Here is a 23,838-nt window from a genome sequence, read left to right as displayed (position 1 = left end):
AGGCAGCTCAGGCATCTAGCCCCCCTTCTTTGATCATTCACTCCCCAATCTGGTCTGGAGCTGGGAATAGCGCCTCGGTCTGCCTTGCTTCCCCAGAGGGCTGCCTGTCTAGCCCCAGATCTAGAGAGCCGGCCTGCCGTAGTGGCAACTGCAGGACTGGCGGATGTCGCAAGGTCCTGCAGGTTATCCCCCTCTGTCTCTCTCCCTCCATACGCTGTCCCCTGCCTAGTATGGGATGGACTGAAGGCATTGAAGAACAACAAAACCCCTCCCATCCGGAAGGAAGACAATTGGCATCAGGGGAGGTAGGGGCTCCGGGTCAAGAGCTGGTGGTGTGGCCTGGACTTGAGGCCGGGGCTCACCCAGATCCAGTGCCTGGGGACCATGGGGGGCGGCCAGCTAATGGGTTCTTCCTGCTCTCCCTGAAGGACCGGGGGAGCCTTTCCTTTTTGGGGCCCGGCCAAAAGAATTGTCTGTCTCTGTCCCAATTTCCCCTCAGGAGGCATGCCCTCATCTACCGGGGTTTCTTGGACAATATGTCAACCCAAACCTGAATATAAGGAATTTGATCAGGATGCCCTGGGCGGCCATATATGACATAATGGACCCGGTAGGCAGTGGTCAGATCAAAAGACCCTGCATCCGGCCACCCCTCCTGGAAAGTGGGCCACTTCCATTCACAGAATCGCTGTAAATCAAAAGCATTAACATTATAACTTTTAAATCTACCCCAGAACTTTAGTTTAATACAGTAAATTATAACCTAGGTAAGAGCAACTGATAGACAGAAATCCTTATTAACTAAGTGGGCAGATTCCCTTTAACAGTGAGCAAAAGACTCTGAGAAAAATAATTTTCGCAGCTGCCGAGAGACTATTTGCTGACTGTTAAGGGGCCAGCCCAAACGTTCAGTCAAGCGTATCAACAGAAAGCAGAATAAATCAAAGTAGCTTTTACTTCACACAGACCAGTAATGATTTACACCTTTTTCCTCCGTCTCTGTAGTAAATTGGCTAGTCCCACACAAACAAACTTTGTCCCGACCCCATGATGATCGGTGGTGAGAGACAGAGAAGGGAGGGGGTGACCTGTTTTCACAGGTCCTCACTCAGATGCCCGCCTGGCCGCGTCCCTTGGGAGCTTAGATTCATCGTAGCTAAGGTGCACCTGTATAAACCCCGGGCCTGGTCACCTCCACATGGGGGTGAGTCACCGTTATGCCATATGACGAATCGCGGAACCGCAGGTTGGGGCCCACTCGGACTCCGTAACCGAAGTCGTGGAGCCACACAAAGGAGCGGAGAGGGCAGGCCCCCTCCCTCCACACTCACACACTTTCACCAGACATTCACTCAGAGTTTGAACAATCCACCCAATTCCTAACAATTTCCCAATTCCTGAGGGAGCTTTATAGCTTCCCAGGAGGTGATCAAGCTCCCCTTCCACTCACCCAGAGTGGGCCTGACTGATAGGGGGTCGACGAAGATGACTGAAACTATCCCATTTGACAAAGACAAAGACAACAAAGAACAAAGACAAAATAAATCAGCCAAATGCAACCTAAGGTTGGCCGGAACCTGCAGCTTTCTCCTTGAAGTCCTGAAAATTTTTCAAAAAACATTGCAGCAGGGTGTACACAGAAGCAGACAACTCTTTGACAATAAACACCAAAACAAACAAATACCAGACAGACAAACCCAGTGCAGCCTACAGCCGCACGAACCAGGGAACCCGGCCACCATCGTGGAGGCGGGTCAGGACCAGGAGTACCGCTGCTTCCAGCCCTCCATATAGGTCCTTCCGTGGGACGTCCCAATTCCAGTTTAACGACCTGTCTCTTCCCTCTCTCGAGAGTCCAGGTGGCTCGTTTTCTGAATTGAAAGTTTTTGGGTGGACTGGAGGCCTCCTTGGTAGTCGTTCTCCACAGGTGTGGGGTATCTCACTGAGTGCCTGGCAACAAGTGGGGGAGAGCCTCCTGCCCTAAACAAGGGGTCCCTCTCACCCCTGCCGGGGGAGAGCCTCCAGCCCTAAATAAGGGGTCCCTCTCCTCCCTGCCGGGTATCTCGATGGGGCCTCCAAATGTTATGGGTTGGCTCAGCGAGATAGACCACCGACTCAGAATTTAAATTTAAGAGCCTTTATTAAGCTGGCCAGCTGACCACAGCGCCTATCTCCCCCTCTGGGAGCTTCGGAGCATGTGGCAGAGATCAAGGGTGCAGTATGATCCTTTATAGCACAACAGTGTTACCTTAGACGTTCATAGAAAGTTCATAAGCACAAAGGAGGGGGCGGGGTAAACAGAGGCACACCTGGATGGAGCGTATCATAACACATTGTTTTTCTAAGACAATCTAGCAATTTTTCTTCCGTGGTTCCTAACTCTGACACAATCCTCCATACGTCAGTCCCCACTCCCAGCACATTCAATATCTCATGTCCCATTTCCTCCCCTTAGCACATTCTGTAACATTCTGTAACCCTTCCATGCCACAGTCCCTCACCCTAGCACAGTGAAAGCACTTAATAGGGTGTAGTTAAGATCAAATAAAATAGCCTCAGTATATGCAGGGCACTTCTCCCCCTCCCACTTTTTTAAAATAGATTTTTTATTGATTTCAGAGAGGAAGGGAAGGGAGAGAGAGATAGAAACATCAATGATGAGAGAGAATCATCAATTGGCTGCCTCCTGCACGCCCCCTAATGGGGATAGAGACCACAACCTGGGCATGTGCTCTTGACCAGAATCAAACCTGGGACACTTTGGTCTGCAGGCGACACTCTATCTCTTGAGCCAAACTGGCTAGGGAAATGGCTTCCTTTTAATGATAATTTAAAATTCTCCCAAAGTATCAGTGAGAAGGAAAAACACGCTTGGAGCAGCCCTATGCTTGTTTTTGTTTGTTTCCTTTATCTAAATCCAATTTCAGTTTCCTATATCCCTAAAGTGTGAAGGCTTCTCTATAGGAGTTTTCTATAAACCTTATTTAGTAATTCTCTTGCTTTTGCTCCCAGAAACCAGGAGTATATTAATTGCAATAGGTTAAAAGAGCCAGGATTACATGTTCTATCAGTTAATTTTCTCTGTGAACCAATCAGGGCCATAGAGAAAATGGAGAATGATTGCTGGTTCCTCTCTGGCTGAGAGCAGCTTTTCTCCAAAGGGAGTTGGTAGAATTCCTCTTCTCATTTTCCCTAAGTCAGTAGGGAGGGACAGTGGAGGGGACAGAAGGGATAGGAAGAAAGGAAGGGAAGGAACACATCTGGACAAGGACGCTCAGAGAGCAAAAGATATAGTGGACGTGCTATAGAAGGGGGAGGATGGGGTGTTAGTATGTATTAGCTTCAGGAGAGTTGGAAGATAATCTCTGAAATTTCTTGTTCATTTCTTTTTTATATAGAATTTATCTGTGCTTCTCCTTAGAAGTTTCTAATATCCAAATCAAGATATGCGTCCTATTCACCCAAATCAGTTTAATTTTCAGGCCGGCATTTTACTAGTATTTGTTTGTTTGTTTTGCCTGTGAAAAATCAATTTAGGCACCCAAAGACAACTGCATATTGGCCATTTTTTTAGTTGATATTTTCTAGTTGAATCTTCCTACATTTACATTTCTGTAAAGCACTTGCAAGTCAAGGCTTCCTATCAGGAATATTAATGAGGGCTGGATTCTGGGAGTTCCCAGTCATGAGGGCACAACTTCCCATGTTAATTACAGGTATGCTTATTCTTGTTGTTTTTATTGTTGTTTGGTTCCTGCAGAGTCTCAGCACATTTTCTAGGAGTGTTATGCAATGGGTTAAAATTTGTTGCTTTACGGGTTGAGCTACAAGATGCTCACTCCCCTAGAGTCTCATTCAACCTTCTTATGTGCCTCAGTTTCTCTCCTTGCTGACTACAACAACCAGAAGGGCTACCAGCACAGGTGGACTAAACGTTATAAGTGCTCCCCCTGAAGAGCCAGTTAGTTTAATTGCAGTTGTGTGGGAATTTCCTTATGGGGCTCCTGCATGTCATGAGGAATGACCTCTGACACATCCGCAAAGATCCTCAGTTGTCTAAGAACATCTGAGATTCAAGCAGGAAGGAGGATGTGCACCTTTATCTTCTGAGCTGAACAAGATCAGCTCTCACTTAAACAGTTAAGGTGTTTGCCCAGACTCTCAAAAGGCAAATCCTATAGAAAAGCCAGGGGGAAAAACCAGTCCCATTTTCCCTCCTGTCTCTCCATAGCCTGGGATCTATCAACTGTTAACCTTTGTTCCACCAAGAGTATTACAAAATATGGCTCCAATAAAGTCAGCAACACAAGCAAGGGAAGGTCCTGAATCCAACAGACAAGTGTCACAAGTTCACCGGCAGGCAGGGAACTGGTGCGTCAATGGACCCTTTGCTGGATGCCAGCACCGGGTGTAGGTCTGCAGGGTGGTGCTGGGTGAGATTTTCTGGGATCCTGCTGTATTGTGCCAAGTAAATGTCCATGTCAGAAGCATTCAAAACTGTGAACAATTGTTGAGATTTTATCTGAGCCAAATGGTCATTTGCCTTGAATCAAAACCTCAATGGACTGAAATAATGCTCTGGAGAATGGCAGTTGTCACCTTATTTTAGATATTACGGTCAGAAATGGAGATGTATGCGGGTTGCATGAAATCCATTGGTAATAGATTGTATAAAATGACAGATAAATACTTCTTTCCCATAGGGGGATATAGGATAGAACAACCAACAACGAACTCAATAACAATGAGGGGATTTGTGGTCTCCGCAGAGCACAGTGTGTCCAAAAAAAAGGAAAATTCCTTTGACGTTCCAAAGCTATGTTCTTGTAGATTCCAAAAGACAGTAGACAATCTCAGTTAAGGTAAAGCAGGACCTTTTTAGGAGAAGATTCCAGCCTAGGACACAGCGACCCACCGTAAACAGCTTTTAGTTAAAACGTTTTAATTTCAAAGCATCTTTGTGATAACTTTAGGTCTCTGAGGTTAAAAGACCATCACCCAGGCCTTCCCTGACCTAATCACAGGTTGGAGAGTGGACACTTTTTGTGTGACAACACCCTCCTTCAACCACTCATGCCCCACTTCTTGCCACCAATCATGTCCCTCCTCTGTCCCACCACAGGAAAAAAACCACCAACCCTGAGAAGAAAATGGACCAGTAGGGGGCCAGCAGCTGCAGCTTCCTCACGAACTGTGGGCCTGGCCAGCATGTCCACGGTGCTCAAAACACTGGTCCCCCAGAACCTGTTCGCCACCTGGGAGGTGGACTGCTCCAGCCCCAGCTGCGTGCCCAGGTGGTGTAGTCTCACTGTAACGAAGCTAGTGATCTTCAAGAAGCTGGCCAAGGACCTCAACTCCGTGGTAATTTCCGTGAGGATGCGGGATTCCAAGGGCATCCTGAGGTCCCAAGGGATTGTGCTGCCCCACAGTAGACCAGTGCACACCAACCTGGCGCTCACCTTCTCCCTGCAGTACAACCACTTCCTCAAGGGAGAAGGTAACAAGCTCCTGATCCTGCTGGAGCAGAGGAAATGCTCTAAGAACAGAAACGTCCTGGGCTACGAGACACTGGCCTCTGGCGTCATCCACATGGCTGACGTCATGCAGCGAAACCCCAGGTGTGGCCAGATGGTGAGCCTTTGCCGCAGCATCAAGGAATCTTCCACTGCGGTGGCCGAGATCTGGATCTCATCCCTGTGCAGTGAGCCCATCGAACACGAGGACAGTGCCATGCAGGTCAGCCCTAAGGCCAAGGCGGCAGGGAACTACGAGGGGCAGGATGAGCTGCAGGCCAGCGGCAGGGGAAAGCACAGACAGGACCTGCACAAGGATGCCTTGGAGAAGGGGGAGCCAAAGAAGCAGCGGCCATCCATAGGAGGAAACCTGAAGCTGAAAGTCCTGGCGCTGTTTCACAGGTCCAAAGTGTCAGAGAGGGACCTTCGGTCTGACGTGATGGGGAAACGCAGGAAAAGTGACCCATACCTGGAGGATGATGAGAGCGTCCTCAGCACCCCCAGGCCCAAGCTCAGGCCATACTTGGATGGCCTGTCAGACTCCAGTTTACAGACGGAGATGTGGGGCAGCCACAGTGACAGGACCCAAACAGAGCCTCTGAGTCTGCCCCACATGCCCGAGAATTCGTGGGCCCTGGGAGGCAAGCAATCAAGTGAGAGGGACAATGAATTTGTGGTCCAAGGCACACCCACCAGCAAGGTGGACAAGATCCAGATCTCCTCCCTGTCCATGCCGCCCATCGACCAGGAGGACAGCACCAGGCAAGCCAGTCCCGAGGCTGAGTCCTTGGACAACTACTCTGAGTGTAAGTGTGAGAGCTTCTTCTCGCAGCGGGAGGCCAGTTACCACACCGCTGACCAGGAGGAGGATGACTTTGGTGAGGAGAATCTCATATTCATAAGGAGCACCCTGACCAGGCAACAGAACTACAACCAGAAAGTCCTGTTATGGCTGCGCACAGTCCAAGTGTTGAAGGAGGTCCTGGACCCTGAGCAGGACCATGGGGAGCATGTCCCGGGGGTGGAGGAGGACCTGGTCCTCCTGTATGACATGCTGCCGAACCCCAGTGACAGTGGCCCAGACAGTGCGGAGGATGGCAGCGTCCTCAGCACCCCCATACCTAAGCTTCGGCGATACTTTGAAGGCCTGTCTAGCGGCTCAGACATGAAGGACAATCACAGTGTCCTCAGCAGCCCCAATCCCAAGCTCAGGCCATACATGGAAGGCCTGTCAGACTCCAGCTTGCCGATGGAGATGTGGGGCCTCCACAGCACCAGGATCCAAAAGGAGCCTCTGAGTCTGGCCCACCCGCCTGAGAATGCGAGGGCCCCGGAGAGAAGCAGACAAGCCACAGTGACTCCCAACTTGTGGCCTACAGCACACACACCACTATGATTCGAATGGCCTCCCTGTCCCGCCAGCCTAGCGATCAGGAGGCCACTGCCATGCAGGCCAGCACCAAGGACCAAACCTCACATAACGACTTCGCCGCCACATCTGAGAGCTGCTTCTTTGAGCACGCGGCCAGCAAGAATGCCGTCCACAGGCAGTCCCAGGAGAATAACTTGGACCAAGGGAATCTCATAGTAAGAAGGAGGTGCATGAACAGGCAACACAATTACCACCAGGAAGCCGTGGCATGTATGCTCAGGGCCCAAGTGTCGGAGAAGGTCATATCCTCAGAACAGGCCCTTGTGAGGCATGTCCCCAAAGTGGAGAAGGCTCTGCACCGTCGGTATGATATTGTGCTGAGCTCTAGTGACAGTAGCCTAGACACGGAGGACGATATCAGTGTCCCCAGCACCCCAAAGCCCAAACTCAGGCGATACTTTGACAGCATGTCAAGTGATAGTAGCTCTGACTCAATGGCCCACACAATTGGCTCCCCTGGGAAGCAGCTGGCACAGCTGGAGGACAACCGGGAGGCAGGGTCCTCCGCCCAGCATTGGTTCACCAAGAAGCTGCCATCCATAGTGCGCTTCACCAAGTCTCTGGTCCTGCCCTCCAGCAGGTCCAAGAGGAAGCAGGCTGGCCACCGAGGCTGCAACACAGCCCCGAATGAGTGGGTCAACAGACTGGACAACGAGAGCCCAGACCCACAGAGCCAGTGGCAGATCCCCAGGAAGCCCGTCCGTGACCAGCTCCACAACATCCTCATTTGCCAGGACAAGATGCCCGAGAACATCATCCTGGTCAACACCTGCGCCTGGCAGGGCCAGTTACTTTCGGACATCCTGCAGGGGCACACGCTGCCCGTGGTGTGCACTTGCTCCACAGATGACGTCCAGGAGGCCTTCAGCATCATCGTCTCACACATGCAGAGATACTGCAACTGCGATTCCCAGGCCCTGACTCCTGTGAAGATGGCGGTGGCAGGGGCACAGCCCTACTTCAACGCTGTGCTGCGGGTCTTCGTGAGGCAGCTGTCCCAGCAGCCACCCCAATGGCTAGACTACATGCGCTTCCTGGTCATCCCGCTGGGTCCCCACCCCTTAGCCAGCTACCTGGGCTCCATGGACTGCTGCTACAACAACTTCTTCCAGGACCTGTACTGGCGGGACATGTTCAACAACCTGGAGTCTGAGAACACCTTGCAAGACACACAGGCTGTTGTGTTGAGAATCTCTGAGTACATTGCCGGGGCCATCTGTGTCTACCTGCTGCCCATTGCTGAGGCCATTCTCATGTCTAAGCAGCAGCGCCCCAATGAGAATTCCTCACAACTCATCCCCTTTGTGGGGGCAGTGAAGGTTGGAAGAGTGGAACCATCTGCAGCCATGTCAGCAGGCTCAGATGATGTAGTCACCTCATGCTCCGGTGAGCTTCTGTCCCCTACCGGGAAGGCCTCACCCAACACACTCTCCCCCCCTTCAATGAGTGGGGGCCTGTCCTCCACCAGCCAGAGTGTCCATGCACAGATGATGGAGCTGCAGGTGGATTACTGGACAGCAGTCCAGCCAATAGATAGGAAGAGAATCGCAGAGAAGAAACAGCTGCCTACCACCAAAAACACACTCAAGTGATTCTTCCAGTCTGTCCAGGTCAGCAGACTGCCCCGCAGTGTTGAGGGCACAGCAACACCTGCCATGTCCATGACAGTGGTCACAAAGGAGAAAAAAAAGAAGGCACCCAAGAAAATCAAGGACGAGAGTGTGGAGTCCCAAAGCCAGTGCATCCAGGGCATTGGTCGCCTGGTTTGCAGGGCCAAGCACCAGCAGAGCATGCTGCCGGTCGTCATCGATGGTGTGCAGTGGAATGACGTGGGGTTTTTCCAGCTGGCAGCCCAGTGGTCCTCCCACGTCAAGCACTTCCCCATCTGCATCTTCGGACACAACAATCCCACCTTCTAACCCTGCCCCTCCCCCTGCCCTTCAGTCTGCCTTGGCCAAGACCAGAAGGACCCAGCTGCTTTTCTGTGAACAGTTCAGTTTCCTCCAGACACAGACCCTGGGAACCCAAAGAAAATGTACTCACAGCCTGGAACCTAAGGGGGTTGACCCTCACTGGGAGCTCCTCAATGCTCTGTTCAGTAACCAGACGCTGTGGCGGGTGGGACTCAGGAGGGCAGTGTTGAGCTGGAGCATCATGGAAGATGTGTTTTGGCCTCAGGATGCCCAATATTCTCAGTGAGAAGGGTTCTGGCCTTGAAGACCTGCCCTTCCAGGAAGCCAGGACTCTGCTTCCCTGGGAGACAGCTCCAACCTGTGCCCAGACTCAGAGCTCCGCAGCCAGAGGTTAAGGACTAGCCTCTGATTGCAGCATTCTGAGCAGAACTTGGAGTCCAGTCAGCCCAGACCTGGGAAATAGCTGCCAACCAGCCAACTGGTCCAGCACCACCTACTCAGAGTTACCAGTGAACGTCAGCCTCACAGGCAGAAAGAAAAAATGACCTGTATGGGGCATATCGCCCTAGCACACTGGCTAGACACAGTGGTCGATTACCTGAGGAGGGAACCCACTTGTGTTCCTCTCTGTTTCTACAGATCATTTGCTACCTCCCAACAGCTGTGGGACCAATTATTTACCAGGTGAGCCCCTCCTCCTCCAGAGCACATGCTCACCAGGCCACCTGTTGGCTGTTTGCCTTCAGGTCACTGCAACTCTCTGAGTGTTTGTTCCTCTGAAACCTCCGAGAAGCAGGGAGCAGGCTCATAGGGTTATTGTAGGGACTCGCTGGGTTCCTCCCTGGTAAGTGTTCTCTGGGAGCCTAGGCAGTGGAGAAGTCTGCTGCAGGGGCTGTGATTGAGCCGACCTGTCATTTTCTCTTCCTTTTGAAGAAGCCACTGCCAAATTGTGATTCTCTTTGGGGCCTTGGGTTAAGCACTTTTCAAATATTACAAAGAGATTGGAGATAATATTAGGGGTCTCTGTGCCAGGTGAATCCAGATTAGAGATGCCAGGGGTGAGCAGTGGGGCCCAGGGTCACCCAGCAATCTGAGATGGGGCTGGTTTGGGCTCATTCAATCACCAAATATACTAGAAGCCCTGCCAGGTACAGAAATGTTTCTAGGCACTGACCATAACCCAGTGCTCAGAGCAGACACCAGGCCTTCACTCCAGAGCTTCCTTCTGGGAGGGAGCGATTCAGTCCCACTAGGCTACCAAGGCTCGTAATGTCCACAGGACACCTGATGTGACATCCTCCTGGCCTCCCCTACTTATGGCTGCATCTTCACGTATTGTGAAGGGGAGGGTAGACCTCTGCTCAGCAGAAAACGTGAGTCAGTTTTGGATCAGATCCTGAGGGGAGTATGGGGACTGTGAATTCAAGGTACTGGCAAAACCCTGGATCCCACTCATGTTTGGATTTCTGCAAGAGGGCAGAAGTTGGAGGGCTTCTCCTAGAAAAAAGGACATGAGTCAGAGAGAGCTGTGCAAGTGGATATGGGTGGTGTGGGCTATTGGGGAGGTCAGTGCACAGAAGCCCCTCAGACAATTCATAGCCTTCCACTCCTAATCCCAGCCCAGTCTGCACCCCTATCCCGGGACCTTGCTCCCTTATCTGGTAGAACCTCCTCAGTGGCATCTTGGTGTACCCTGCCCTGTGGGAGTTGACTTTCAGTGGGATGCAAAGAACCACACAGGACAGCTAGTGAATGAGGCAGCATGTAGGTGCAGGAGCCAAAGTTTGAGGTGATAGGAAGGCCCTGGGGTTTGTTTGTTTGCTCACTGGTCAGTATTCCTGAAGCACCTGCTCAGTGCCAATGAGTGACATGAACTGGGTGGACACCAGGCCTCTCAGTCCTAATGGGAGGGAACAGGGACACTGGGAGAGCATGTCAGGTTCCCCTGAAGGAGGGGACAGGTGGTTCCCTCATTGATCCCGAGCTGTCAGGTAGGAGGGCTTCATGCCAACCATTCCTGGGTGACCAGGCCCATCTCTGCCAGGACTGCCAGACTGAAGGTGGACGAGGAGAAGGTCTGGCTTCTGGATGGGCAGGAGCAGCAGGCACAGGACCCAAGGCTCTCTGAGTGGTGCTGTGGGAGGGCCGTGTGGAAGGGAAAGGCAGGCCTCACATTCTGCTGCTCACCTATCTCTCTCCCCAGGGCCATCTCCTGCATCCTGAGCATCTGGCTGGACCAGCACCTTCAGAATTTCCCAGCCTGATGATGCTGTTGGCTTCCTTAGAGCTCAACTTGCAGTCTCCTACCTGCCAAACCAGGCCCAGTGCCTCCATTCTCAGCAGGAGCACCTGAGCCCACTGAGGCCGAGACAGTTGGAGGAGGAGGCCTCCGGGGGTGGTGTGGGTGAGTGTGCATTTGGAAGGCACAGAAAAGGCAGTGAGGGTGGTAACATGTCCTCTTCTTGCATCGACAGAACCAGCTCCAGAGCAACATCAGGAAAATGCTCAAGAGGCAACGCCACCCTAGTGGCCTCTCCAGAGCCAGAGCCGGATCCAGGCCCAGCTTTCACTGAACTTCAAGAGGCAGAAGAACCACCTGCAGCATTTGAGCAACTCTCCCCAGCTTCTGTGTGGCCTGTGGTGCCATAACCCGGGCCAGAGCTCATGTCAGCAGCCATGGCAAGAGAGCACCTCCCAACATCCATTTAGATACAGTGTTAAAAGTTTTCTGTTCGTGTTACATATATTTATAATTTTACTATATTTTTATGATATTTAATAACATACAGTGTACCGTAGAGAAAGTATACTGAAATACTTCTAAACATATCTTAATTTAGATTCTATAAAATTTAACCCAAAAACCCTCAAAGCTTTGAGCAAGTCTGTTTTTCTGGACCCTGACCCACCCAGGGAGAACTGTCCTCACCTTCTCCACCTGCCCTTCCTGGAGCCAGGACTCTGTTTCCCAGGGAGCTGGCTCCACCCTGTGCCCAGATTCAGAGCTGACCTCCCACTGGGGGCATCCTAAACCCAACATGGAGGCCTGTCAGCTCACCCTGGGCATCCATGTTGTCCCCAACACCACTCACTCAGGCTTCCAAATAAGCTTGACCTTCACAGGGCAAAAAAAAAAAAAATAATTAAAAATAAAAATGGACATGTATGGTGCAGATCTCCCAGGAGCACTTAATGGAAAAACTGGTTAAATACTTAGTGACCAGCTTCCTGGGCAGCGTCCCCACCTTGGTCTGCACCCACCCTTCTGTGTTAATACAGAACTTTTGGGACTACCCAACATGTGTGGGAACAACCATGGACCAGGTGAGCCCTGCCCCTCCACAGCACAGTGGTCACTCAGCCGCCTGCTTGCTGTGAGTCTCCAGATCCCTGCATGTCCCTGAGTGTTTGTTTCTCTGAACATGGGGAGAGCCTAGGCCCAGCTTCATAGGGTTATTGTAGGGACTTGGGGCGGCGGGAGGGGGGTTCCTCCCACGAAAAGGCCCGCTGGGAGCCTGGATTCTGGAGAGCTGTGCTGGAGGAGCTGTGGTTGTTCCAATTGGCCATTTTCTCTTCTTTTAAAGAAACTTGTGCCTTATTTGTGATTCTCCTCAGGCCTTAGGCTAAGCTATTTTCTCTTTTGCTAAAGACGTTGGAGATTCCATTAGGGGTCTCTGTCCTGGGTGAAGCCAGATCAGAAATCCCAGGGGTGAGCAGGGGGACCTCAGGATTACCCAGCCTCACCCAGCCTTCTGAGATGGGGCTGGTTTGGGCTCATTCATTCAGCAAAGGCCCTGACCCCAAGACTGCACTCCAGTGCTTCCTTCTAGTCAGGAGTGATTCAGTCACACTGGGCTGCACAGGCAGGTAGCATCCACAGGGCAGCCAATATGATTTCTTCCTCAAAGTATCGCTGATCTACACGTGCTGTGAAGCAGAAAGTGGCTCTCTGGACCAGCAGAAAAAGTGAACGGGCTTTGGATCAGAGCCTTAAGGGGAGTATGGGGATTTTGACTTGGAGAAGCTGGCAACACCCTGGATCCCATGCCTTGTGAGATTTCTGCCAGAGGGCAGAGGTCTGAGGGCTTCTGCTAGAAAAAAGGGAGGAGTCAGAGAGCTGTGCGTGTGGATTGGGTGGTGTGGGTGAGTGGGGACCGGGCTGGCCCACACAGTAAATAGCTCCCAGAGGCTGGGCTTAGGCAGGAGCACAGAGCCACTCAGGTCATTGCCCAGGGCCTGCAGTCTGGAGGACGTCCTGGGGTGGGGGCTTGAACTGGGACTTCAATGATGGAGATGGAAGGTTCCTTCCTTGGAAGACACACAAAGGCAGTCATGGTGGTAACATGTTCTCTTCCTGGATCTACAGAAGCATCTCCAGAGCAAGATGAAGAAACACCTAAAGGGGAAACACCAACTCAGGAGCCCTAACCTGAGCCAGAGCAGGCTCCAGGGACAGCTGTCACTGAGCTTCTAGTGTGGACCCACCTGCAGCTTGTGAGCCACTCGCCTGAGCTCTTATGAAGCCTGTGGTGCCAGGTCCTGGGCCACAGAGTGTGTCAGCTGTCACAGCAAATGGGGCTCCAATACACCCTTTATGTACAGTTTTAAAAGATTTGTTTTTTTGCCGAAACCGGTTTGGCTCAGTGGATAGAGCGTCGGCCTGCGGACTCAAGGGTCCCAGGTTCGATTCCGGTCAAGGGCATGTACCTGGGTTGTGGGCACATCCCCAGTGGGAGATGTGCAGGAGGCAGCTGATTGATGTTTCTCTCTCATCGATGTTTCTAATTCTCTATCTCTCTCCCTTCCTCTCTGTAAAAAATCAATAAAATATATTTAAAAAAAAAAGATTTGTTTTTATTTTCTATATGCTTACAATGTTACTGTATTTTTCTCATACTATTCAGTAACCTACAGTCTATTTTAAAGAAAATGTAATGAAATACTGTTAAACATAAATTTAATTTATATTCTATAAAATGTAACTCTACAATCCTTCAGAGCCTTAAGAAACTCTGTTGCTTCTGGGCCTCCATCGTGTTACTATGAGTCATAGGTTGGGAAGAATTAGCCTCTCAGGAGCCATCTGCTCTACGAATGATGATGCTCTTGAGGCCCAGGACAATGAGACTTTAGGGGAAATTGACTGAGGAGCATTGGGACGAGGACCCTTTATATCAGGGCTGCCCCTGGGAACCCACATTTTGTTTGACTTCATCTCCCAGCAGCACATGGGCAAAGCATGGCCTAAAACGCCCCTGGCGTCCACATTGCAGAATGCTGTAGGGCAGTGGTTCTCAACCTTGGCTGCACATTAGAATCATCTGGGAATCTTTTTTTTTTTTTTTTTTTTTTTCTTAGCAGCAAGCGAGGATTTATTGAAAGCTGGCCAGCGTCTGCAACAGGTGCCTCCGTAGGAAGCCCCACCCTGCTGGAGCCCCAAGCCTTTCTCTAGGAGTCTATTTAAGGGTGTTAACTGAAAGGACAAAGCAGAAACATATTCTCCTCCCTCTCCTCTATCTTGCCTTGTAGGGCTGGGCCCTCAGCCCAAGCCCCCTCCTTTTCTGAGTGACCACAAGAATGCCGGTATTGACCCAACTCCCCCAACCACCACCTGAGTGGACCAACGAAGCTCCAGGAATGCACCTAAGGTCCTGATAAGGCTATAGTGGGGGACGGCCCAAGCCTCAGGATGTGCTGGTCACTTCCTGACCTTTGTGCTGTAAGACCCTGATGAAAAACCCTGACCTAAATGACCAATCTCTGTAGCCCACGTCACCCCCTAAGCCCACCCAAATAACTAGCCCTATATAACCTTTGTTCTCCTGGGACACACTCTCTCGCCTTACCGCTGCGTAGGACAGAGGCCGGGAGCCAAACCTAGGTTTGATTAATAAAGACTCCTTGCTTTTGCATCGGAAGAGGCTCCCTGGTGGTGGATTATTGGGGACCCCGAACTCTGGGCATAACATTAACCATCAATGGAAGCCGGTGTGGTGTCACACCTGGCTGGAGCATTTAACCACAACCTATTCCTTTAAATCGGTGTCATACCTGGCTGGAGCATGTCCAGGCCTCCAAGAAGTACAGATTAACATCAAGATACATAGAGTACAAAGAAGTTACCCATTTCACTATATGATGCTAAGTGTGCATGTCCATCACATTCCCTACTGGTCTTTAGGATGAATCAGACTCTGAATTCATCGCTAGTATCTACTAGCAAATAGGGTCTAAAATATTAATCCTACTATAAGCAAAAATAAGGGTCCAGCCACCGCTGACAGGAGGGTCGTCAGCCAGGGGGACCAGGAGAAGAGATTCTCATACCAGTTCCCTGCTGCCTTGCGAGCATCCGCTCTGTCAGCCAACCTCTTTCTTAGTTGGCTTAAACTTTCTTGGATCACTCCCGAGCGGTTGCTGTAAAAACAGTAAGCTTCTCCCAGGGCTAGACAGAGTCCCCCTTGCTTCAAGAATAATAACTCTAAGCCCCTCCTGTTCTGTAAAACCACTTCAGCCAGTGACCATACTGATTTCTCTAGTTTCCCTATGGACTTTTCCATGTTGCTTAGGTCCTGGTTGATCTGGCGGCCCATCTCTTGGTAGTTCTCGTCCCCCTTGATGAGGGCTGCTGTTCCCACAGCTGTGGATCCTGCTAAACCCAGCCCTACTAGGAGGGGAACAAGTATTGGGGCCCTCTTGACCCACCTTGGCTCTATCAGGAGATGCTCCCGCCCCCTTCTCCAGAGTAATAATATACCTGGGGTAAAATATGGGTCAGTATACATAGAGATGGGCTCCCCCCCTTCTTGCATAGTCAAAGAGAGAACACACGGGGTGATTCCTGTGGTACATGCCCACTAAGTTCCATTTGGGGCTACCAGGTTCCAGAGGACCCCAGCTCCCGTCTCTCTTCTTAATCTTAGGGTCTGGTTACAATTGTGCTGATAAGGGGAGTCTTTTAGTGAGTAGTTGGCTGAGGCTGCACACAGTCCCGTGCCAGAGATGTCCCCTAGAGTGAGCTCCCTCCTTCTGTGTCCCTATGGTCAAAGTCCTGGTGTCTCTCGGTCCGTGGAGACATTCCAGACATTTCGGTTAGAGTCCCCAAAGTCGGCACTCACTCCTATGCCCACATAATAGGGCGGCTCGGGGTGCTGAGGGCTACGGTGTATGGACCATCCCACCGCGGTTCAAGTCCTCCGGGCTGGTGCCACTTGACCCAGACGAGGTCTCCTGGCGAAAACTGGTGTCCCCTGGGCTCCTCCTGCTGTTCAGTCTCTCTGTGAGCCTCCTTCACAGTCCTCTGGGCTGCTGTGGCGCTTGCTGGAGTGCCTGCCAAGACTTAAGCAAATTACGGGTAGAGAGACGGGCGACCTCCTCCTCCCCCAACCTGGGCACCAATGGCAGCAGTTGCTCAAATATTATCTCAAAAGGAGTTAGCCCTTGGATGTACGGGGTGCACCTAGCTCTGAGGAGAGCAAAAGGAAGGAGACTTACCCAGTTTTCACCAGTCTCTAATGTTAACTTAGTTAATGTTTCCTTTAAGGTCCAATTCATTCTCTCTACCTGTCCAGAACTCTATGGTCTACAAACACAATGCAATTTCCTAGTAACCTTCAGGGCCTTAACTACGGATTGGGTAACTTTGGTGATAAACGCTGGGTTATTTTCAGACCCCATGTATAGTGGTAGGCCAAACCGGGGGACAATTTCAGTGAGGAGTTTTCTAACTACTACCTGTGCTGTCTCTGCCTTGGTTGGGTGTGCCTCAGGCCAGTCAGAGAAGGTATCAATGAAAACCAGCAAGTATTTATACCCTCCTTGTCCTCCTGGTATCTCAGTGAAGTCCACTTCCCAGTGTTCTCCGGGGTTCTGACCTCGGAATCGCTGCCCTGGCACGCCCACAACAGGGGGCCCTTGGTTCACCCGGGCACACACTTGGCACCTTCTAACCAACTCTTGAGATATTTTCTGGAGTCCTGGGATGTAAAATTCTCTTCCTAGTAGTTCTGATAGCTTCGTTCCCCCCTGCTGGGGTCCAACCCCAGCAGGTCCAGGGGTCCCCAAAGGTGTGGACGGAGTCGGCGAAGAAGGAATGACACGGAGACAGCGTTCAGTTGATCAGCAGCCTAGCCAGGATCTCTAGCCAGGATCTCCAGCCAAGTTCTGTTCAGGATCTCCAGCGAAGTTCCCCTGGGAATCTTTTTAAAATCCTGACTTCTGGGCCTCATCCTCCGGAAATTCTGTTTCTTTTTTATGGAGTGAGACCACAACATTAGTAACAAAGAGACAGAATTTCCAGAGGATGAGGGCCAGAAATCAGGATTTTAAAAAGATTTCCAGGTGATTCTAATGTGCAGCCAAGGTTGAGAACCACTGCTCTAGGGTTTAACCAGCAGCAAGCAGTTCCTGAACGCTGACTTCCACCTGCACCTGCACAGAAACTCCACCTGCTCCAAGGCGCTGAACAGCTTTCTGAGTCTCCTCTGTCGGCCCGCAGCACTGAAGAGGGCACAGGGCATGTCCCAGGGCCCGGGGTCCACACTCATCTCCTCCACAGGCACCGCTTCCAAGTCTCCTCTGGGGTCAGCGTCTCTCTCCGCCCTCAGCCCCTGAGCTCTGGTTCAGCTGGGCTTTTTCCTGAGGCTCTTCTGTCTCACCAGAGCCCAGCAGCAATTCTTTCTCACGCCCCAAGGCTGAACAAGGTTGTGGATGTGGCCTGGCTTCTCCATTTACATCAGTCCTCTTCACTCTTCCAAACCACCCTGTAGAAAAAGGACTGACACCCTTCTAGGCACCATGCCCTGGAAAAAGCTGCAAAGTCTCTGAACAAATGGGAATAAGCTTTGTACCAGGCATACAATCCATGCCCTCAAGATGAGCACCTCTCTGGGATGACAGGGGTACTGAAAAATTCTAGTGGAATGTGACAACTCCTATGGCTGACATGGTACCATAAGCACTGAGAACAGGAGCCCATCTGGGTACCATACACAAGGCTCTTTAGGATCGGATTCCTAAAGCAAACCGGAAGATGCATAAGGATTTGTCTGCCCACTTTATCCTGATTTTTCATGCGCCATGGCAATTGAGGGAAGCATTGTGAGATTAAACAAAGGCTGGAGAAGTAAAGGGAGGGTAGGTTTACCTTAGAGACCATGGGCCTTTGTACATTTAGGATTGCTGTTAACAATCCTAACATTCAGTAGTTGAGATGGACCAGATTTTGAACAAATATATTTAACAACAAAAAAAAAAATTGTTTTAGAGTAAGTCCTGTGTGCTGGAACTGCTAAGTACTAGGGACCAGCGATGCTAAAGTCTTTTCATCACGATTCTCGTTGGAATACAGATATATGAGAACAATGAAATCATGTGGTTCCCATAGTACTAGAGGGCTTAGGGTGACAGGAAGAGGACATTTCTTTGTGGAGAAGTATTGTGTGTCCACTTCCAAAGAGAGTCCCTATAGAGAACTTTCTATTTCTAGTCAGTGGAGATATATGATATTAACCAGGCAAGCCAGGCATTGAGAGACATTTCAGGCAGAAGGAAGAATTAGAAAAATAGAATTGGGTCAGGAAACAATAAGGGATGTGGGGGTTGCAAGTACTGGGATCATCAGGGAGTTGGTTCCCAGGACAGGAACATGGATGGCTGAGCAGAGAGCAAGTCAGACACCAGCTCTGGGAGCCCTGGCATGATGGTCCCAACAGTGACCCACAGTCCTGGTGCAGGAGGAGAGAAGGGAAGAAGATGTTCCTGAGTTTGAGAGCAGGTAGAATGAGAAGCAGAAGGGCATGGACAATAGTAAGGAGAGAGTGAGGTGTAGGTGGTTAGATGTCACACATGTCCTAAATGATGAAAAGCTGCAGCGTATGGTGAGGACAGGATGTCCCTGAAGTGGAGGGAGGTGATGGTCTCAGCACTGAGGTGCGAATAAAATGGTGGGAGTAAGAGGTGGACGAGTCAACTCAAGGACAATCCCGAGTTTCCTGCAGGTGAGACAGAAGGAGATTTTGGAGACTGTTGCCTACTTTGTCCCTAAAGAATGTGGCCTGATTGATGGGTTAGTAGGAGACTGTGGCAGAAGGTACTGGTTACCCACCTGGACGATGGAATCTCAAAGAGGGGGCGCTCCTGAAGCAACAGAAGCATGTCTGGAGGTTGCCCTGAGTACACAGGTGAGTGCTGACTGGCCTGCTGGTGCCATGGAGACACCCATAACTGTGGGAGAGCCAGCGCTCCTCAGGTAGCCCGTGTGTCCTGCTTGTTTCTGAAATCCTCAGCTGCTAGCACCCTTTATGATCTTGAAAAGCCCAAGGGTAATGACATGACCCTTCAGATGACAGATAAAGGGCCTGGTTATTTAGGATCCTCAGCATAGCTCTCCACTCCGCCCTCAGTGCCCTCTCCTCCCTGCTCCCCTTCAGTCCTGTCTGCTCACTGGGAACCCCGAGGTTGTCTGCAATCCAGGCCTAGCTTCACTCCTCATACTTGGAGCACCATCACCAAGTGGTTTCCCTAGACTCCCAGCTCCTGGCTTTTAAGAAACCATTGTGAGAATCAGCTCACCTCCATAGGGACACGCACACAGTCTTAAATACACACAGATGCACACTGAGAGAACACAGCTTAGGAGCCCATGACACAGGACTAGGGAGCCAGGCCTCTAGGCACAACTGAGTGTCTCATTCCCAGTGCCCACATGTCCCCAATGCTCTCCACAGACCCCTGTTTCACTGGTGCCCTCTTCCCTATGTCCTCCGCATCATGCTGGGGCAGAAGCTGGTAGGCGTGAGGCGCCATGGTGATACCTGGGCTCCTGCTCATTCACTGAAGTACCATTTAAAATGACAAAGTCAATTTGTCTCTAAGAACTGAGCTGATCTGTAATGGATGGATCTGCCTTTCTGTTCCCTCAGCAACTGTGTCCTGAGCACTCACACTGGTCCATGAGGAGAAACCATAGGGCCTGCCCCCTAGGAGCTCACAGGCTGCAGGCAAGGTAGACACAACCATGCAGAAACAGTCACGTGACAGGGAAGAGCCGTGGCTGTGTAGAAAGGGAGCAGGTGCTAAGAGGAGGGCTGGAGGCTTCTGGGTGAAGGGCTGAAAGCCTGCACTGAGGTGGCATTTATTTTCACATCAGTAGGACCAGAAAGAGACAGCCCTACACACCCTCAGGTGTAGTTAGCCTGGCGGAAGGCACAGCTAGCTGTGCAGACACTTAGAGGCAGAAAGTGTCTGGATAGAGAGGAGGTTAGAAAGATGGATGCATGGCTGGAGGGAACTGGGAGGAGATAAGGGAGGGAGGGAGGGTAGGATCAGGGCCTGGTGTGGGACGACTGTGCTAGTGATCTATTGCTGAGAGTTACCCCACACTACAGACTTAACCAACAGACACGTATTAGCTCACAAGTCTGTGACAAGGAATCCCGCATGGCTCAGCTGGGACTACTGTGGTCTCACCTGAGGCAGGATATGTCACTGAGGATCTGAGCTCACTTGGCGGCTGGGGGTCTTTAGGATTCAGTTTGGATGGAAGGCCTGACTCCTCTCTGTCTGTTGGTCTCATTCAGTGCCAGGCCATGTGGGTCCCTCCAGATAGCAACTCCCAGCACAGAGGCTTATTCCTCAGTGTGGCCTGAGAGACAGAGAGGTAGAGAGACAGACAGATGGACAGAGAGAAAACAGTTCAGTGTGAGAAAGTGTGAGGCACCGACTTTTTAGAAAACAAAAATTAATTGATTTTATAGAGCAAGGAAGGGAGAGAAGTAGAGAAACATCCATGCAAGAGAGCAGCATCGATTAGTTGCCTCCTGTACCCGCCCCAACCAGGGATTGAACCTATAGCCTAGGCATGTGCCCTGTCATGGAATTACACCAGCAGCCTTTTGGTGCACAGAATGACACAGAACCAACTGAACCTCTCTGTCTGGGCCAGGCACTGATGTTTAGAACCAAGTCACTGAGGTTGTGTTGGATCCCTTTGGTGTCTTCTCTGCAGGCACTACTGACACCCACACTTAAGGGGATGGCACACATTCACACCACAGGAGGAAGGTGAAGACCATGGGGAGTCCCTGAGGAGAGAACTGCTGACCTGAGAGGTCCATGCCTTGCCCAGGATCACAGAGGGTCAGAATGCAGAGCCGGAAGTAAACCCAGCTGTGTCCTCAATTTTGGGATCCTAGGTGAATCCAGGTTTGCTTAGGGGCCCTGGAAAAGGCTGTGCTGGTAGAATCATGGGCAGACATGGAGATGGCATGGGGGAGACGGTGGGCATTTGGCAGCCTAGACAGTATTTGTCTGAAAAGACGCTCAGATCTGGAATCATGAAGGTGCACCTCTGTCCACAATCCACCCACAGTGGAGAAAGCCAGGGCCCTTATGTTGAGCTCATGCTTACTCAGTCCTGAGTCACATCCTCATAGGATAACTGGGAAATGGAAGCCCATAGTCAGGCAGAGATTGGCCAGGGTACATGGCATTCAGGGTCCAGAGTTCAGGAAAGTTCAGACCTTCTAGGCCAGTGATGGTGAACCTACACGTGTCAGAGGTGACACACGAACTCATTTTTTGGTTGATTTTTCTTTGTTAAATGGCATTTAAATATATAAAATAAATATCAAAAATATAAATCTTTGTTTTACTATGGTTGCAAGTATAAAAATTTTTTTATATGTGACATGGCACCAGAGTTAAGTTAGAACTTTTCAAAATGCTGATACTCCGAGCTCAAAAGGTTAACCATCACTGTTCTAGGCCAAGGCTCCCACCTCCCCCACAGAGTTGGTTTGGAAATTAGAAATCCTGACCTATTTGGCAGCTCCTGCATGTTCCTCCCAATGTGGGGGCCGTTTTGTTCTGGGATCCAGAAAGGGAGCACTGGTATGCGCGCACTCGAAAACACACACACACACACACACACACACACACACACACACACAGTCTAGATGTGATGATCTTGGGTGGGATAAGAAGAAAAGCAGACACAGAGGAGGTGACAACAGGAAGGAAAAAGAGGTTGGAGGCACTACCTACATGTGACAGTCCTCCTCCTACTTTACAGCTCCTCCCCCACAGGAGCCTGAACAGCCCTAAGAAGCACTTGCTGTGTAACCCATTGTGCAGGCAGGAGAGAGATGGGCACTGACAGGCACAATGACTGATCCAGGATCAAGAAAAGGTAAGAATGAGAGGTTGAGTCTGAGCTCAGGTCGGTTTCCTCAACTCTGGCACCCTGGCTGCACCCAGAGCTCCTAGAGAGCTGGGGGTGTGTTGGTGTCACTGTGTACAGATAAGGGGCTTCATGGAGAAGAGGTGTCTGCAGACAGCAGCCCACGGGACTATTTGCACCGCTGTCCTGAGATAAGTGGACTCAGGGAAGACAATCCCAGGTATGAGGTCACTATCCAATAGAACTCGGAACCCCCGTAACCAGGCACCCACATTTTAGCCCAACAGGTAGCTCACTTGCCAGGAGGCATTTGCCAGTGCAACATGTTCTCTTGCTGTTTTCCCCGTGATTGGTGCTCTTGCTTCTGGAGTCCTCGCAGTGAGAGCTTTTGGAGACGGTGCCGACGTTGGTTCAACCCTTGTTCCAGACGTATCTGGCCTTGTCCAAAAACATGGCCTCAGGTAACACAAGGTGGCCTGGGTCAGACCCATTCAGACCAGGCCACCTCTGTGCGCCATCCCTCTGCAGCCCACATCCCCTCCCCTTGATGTGGTGGTAAGAAGGACCTGAAGGGAGAAGCCTGGGGCAGGAACAGCTTTTGGGGCAGTGAATCACCTAGAGGTCCTGCTGTGATCAGACCCCAGGACAGGGCAGGCAGGTGGAGATGGGCTTCCAGAGGGGTCCCTTATCTGTGCCAATGACACTCCTAGCCCTCTGGCTGTCAGACATTTTCCTCTGCAGGGGAGGTCTGAGTTCATCACACTGTGTGTGTGTCGGCAGTGGAGGGACACAGGGGTCACAGAACAAGCAAACCAGGGCCCTGAGGCTTTCCCCCTGGTGACTGGGAACCGTCTTCACAGAGCACCACGCAGGAGAACGGCGAGGAGCTGAAAGATGGGGTCCTCAACTCCATGCCCCTGCAGGAGGCACAGGTGCCCCATACATGCTCCAGCGAGCAGCATGGCCCCAGGGTGAGTGCAGGTGCTGAGGTGACCCAGACTCCAGGACCCCATGCAGTCAAAGGGGTCCCTGGGTTCCAGAAGCTGCCCTGTTCTTCCCTCAAGATCCATCCTGGATTCCAATTTCCAAAGTAATCTGGGTCTCCATCTCCTCCTCCCAACCCACTCTCACTGTCCGTCATCTTTCAGATGAGATGCAAAGTCACTGCCCACAAAGTTTTAGGAATATCAGAAGAGAGACTTTGTACCATTTCACCTCATGCTCAGTCAAGTGTATTTTTGCATTTCTCTACAAACGTTTCCTTTTTAACACCCATCTCCAAGTGTCCACGTCGGCCTGACAAGCCTTACACACCTTCTCCCACTCTTACACATCATTGTGATTAGTGGCGATGCTTTTCCCAAAAGGACATGGGGCTCAAGGTACCAAGTCTCTTGCTTTGCCCTTTGCTGCCCCGAGGACCACATCCCTGTGGTCCCTCCAGGTCAGGAGCTGGGGCCTCCCTGGGATGCACAACATACCGAGAGGGGGACCTGTTATCAGGGCTGGCGATCCAGCTGTTCACTGCTGTGGGATCTGGACATGATCCCCTCCTGTGCCATGTCGAGGGTGCTGCCCTGAACACCCCACTTGTCCTAATATCCAGACCCTCCCCCCGTGGAAAAGCCACCGTGTTTCCATCTCAGAATGGGATGTTCTGTCAGAAATCCCAGGTTGACATTGTTCACACCAGGAGGTGCTGTCCATCCTCTGCTAAGAAAATGACTGAGGTACTAATGTGTCTCATCATAACTCTCCTCCAAGTCGATTCCGCCAAGAACCTATTCTCTTGTCCATGTA

The 23,838-nt window shown here is 51.1% G+C and overlaps 1 pseudogene across 1 annotated transcript in view; it reads left to right on the top strand.

Annotated features, from left to right (window-relative positions):
- The window catches only part of LOC308532622 (phosphofurin acidic cluster sorting protein 2-like), a 305,811-nt pseudogene extending 296,947 nt beyond the window's left edge, over nucleotides 1–8,864 (top strand). Inside the window, exon 4 of the transcript in view lies at nucleotides 8,666–8,864. The product of the transcript in view is annotated as a phosphofurin acidic cluster sorting protein 2-like (transcript). The remainder of the gene's footprint in view (nucleotides 1–8,665) is intronic.
- The last annotated feature ends 14,974 nt before the right edge of the window (nucleotides 8,865–23,838 follow it).

The sequence above is a fragment of the Myotis nattereri genome (assembly GCF_964212035.1).
Source record: "Myotis nattereri genome assembly, chromosome: 16".
In the NCBI taxonomy this organism is placed as follows: Eukaryota; Metazoa; Chordata; class Mammalia; order Chiroptera; family Vespertilionidae; genus Myotis; species Myotis nattereri.
The sequence above is the reverse complement of the archived record's forward strand: the minus strand, read 5'-3'. Positions and strand labels throughout refer to the sequence as shown.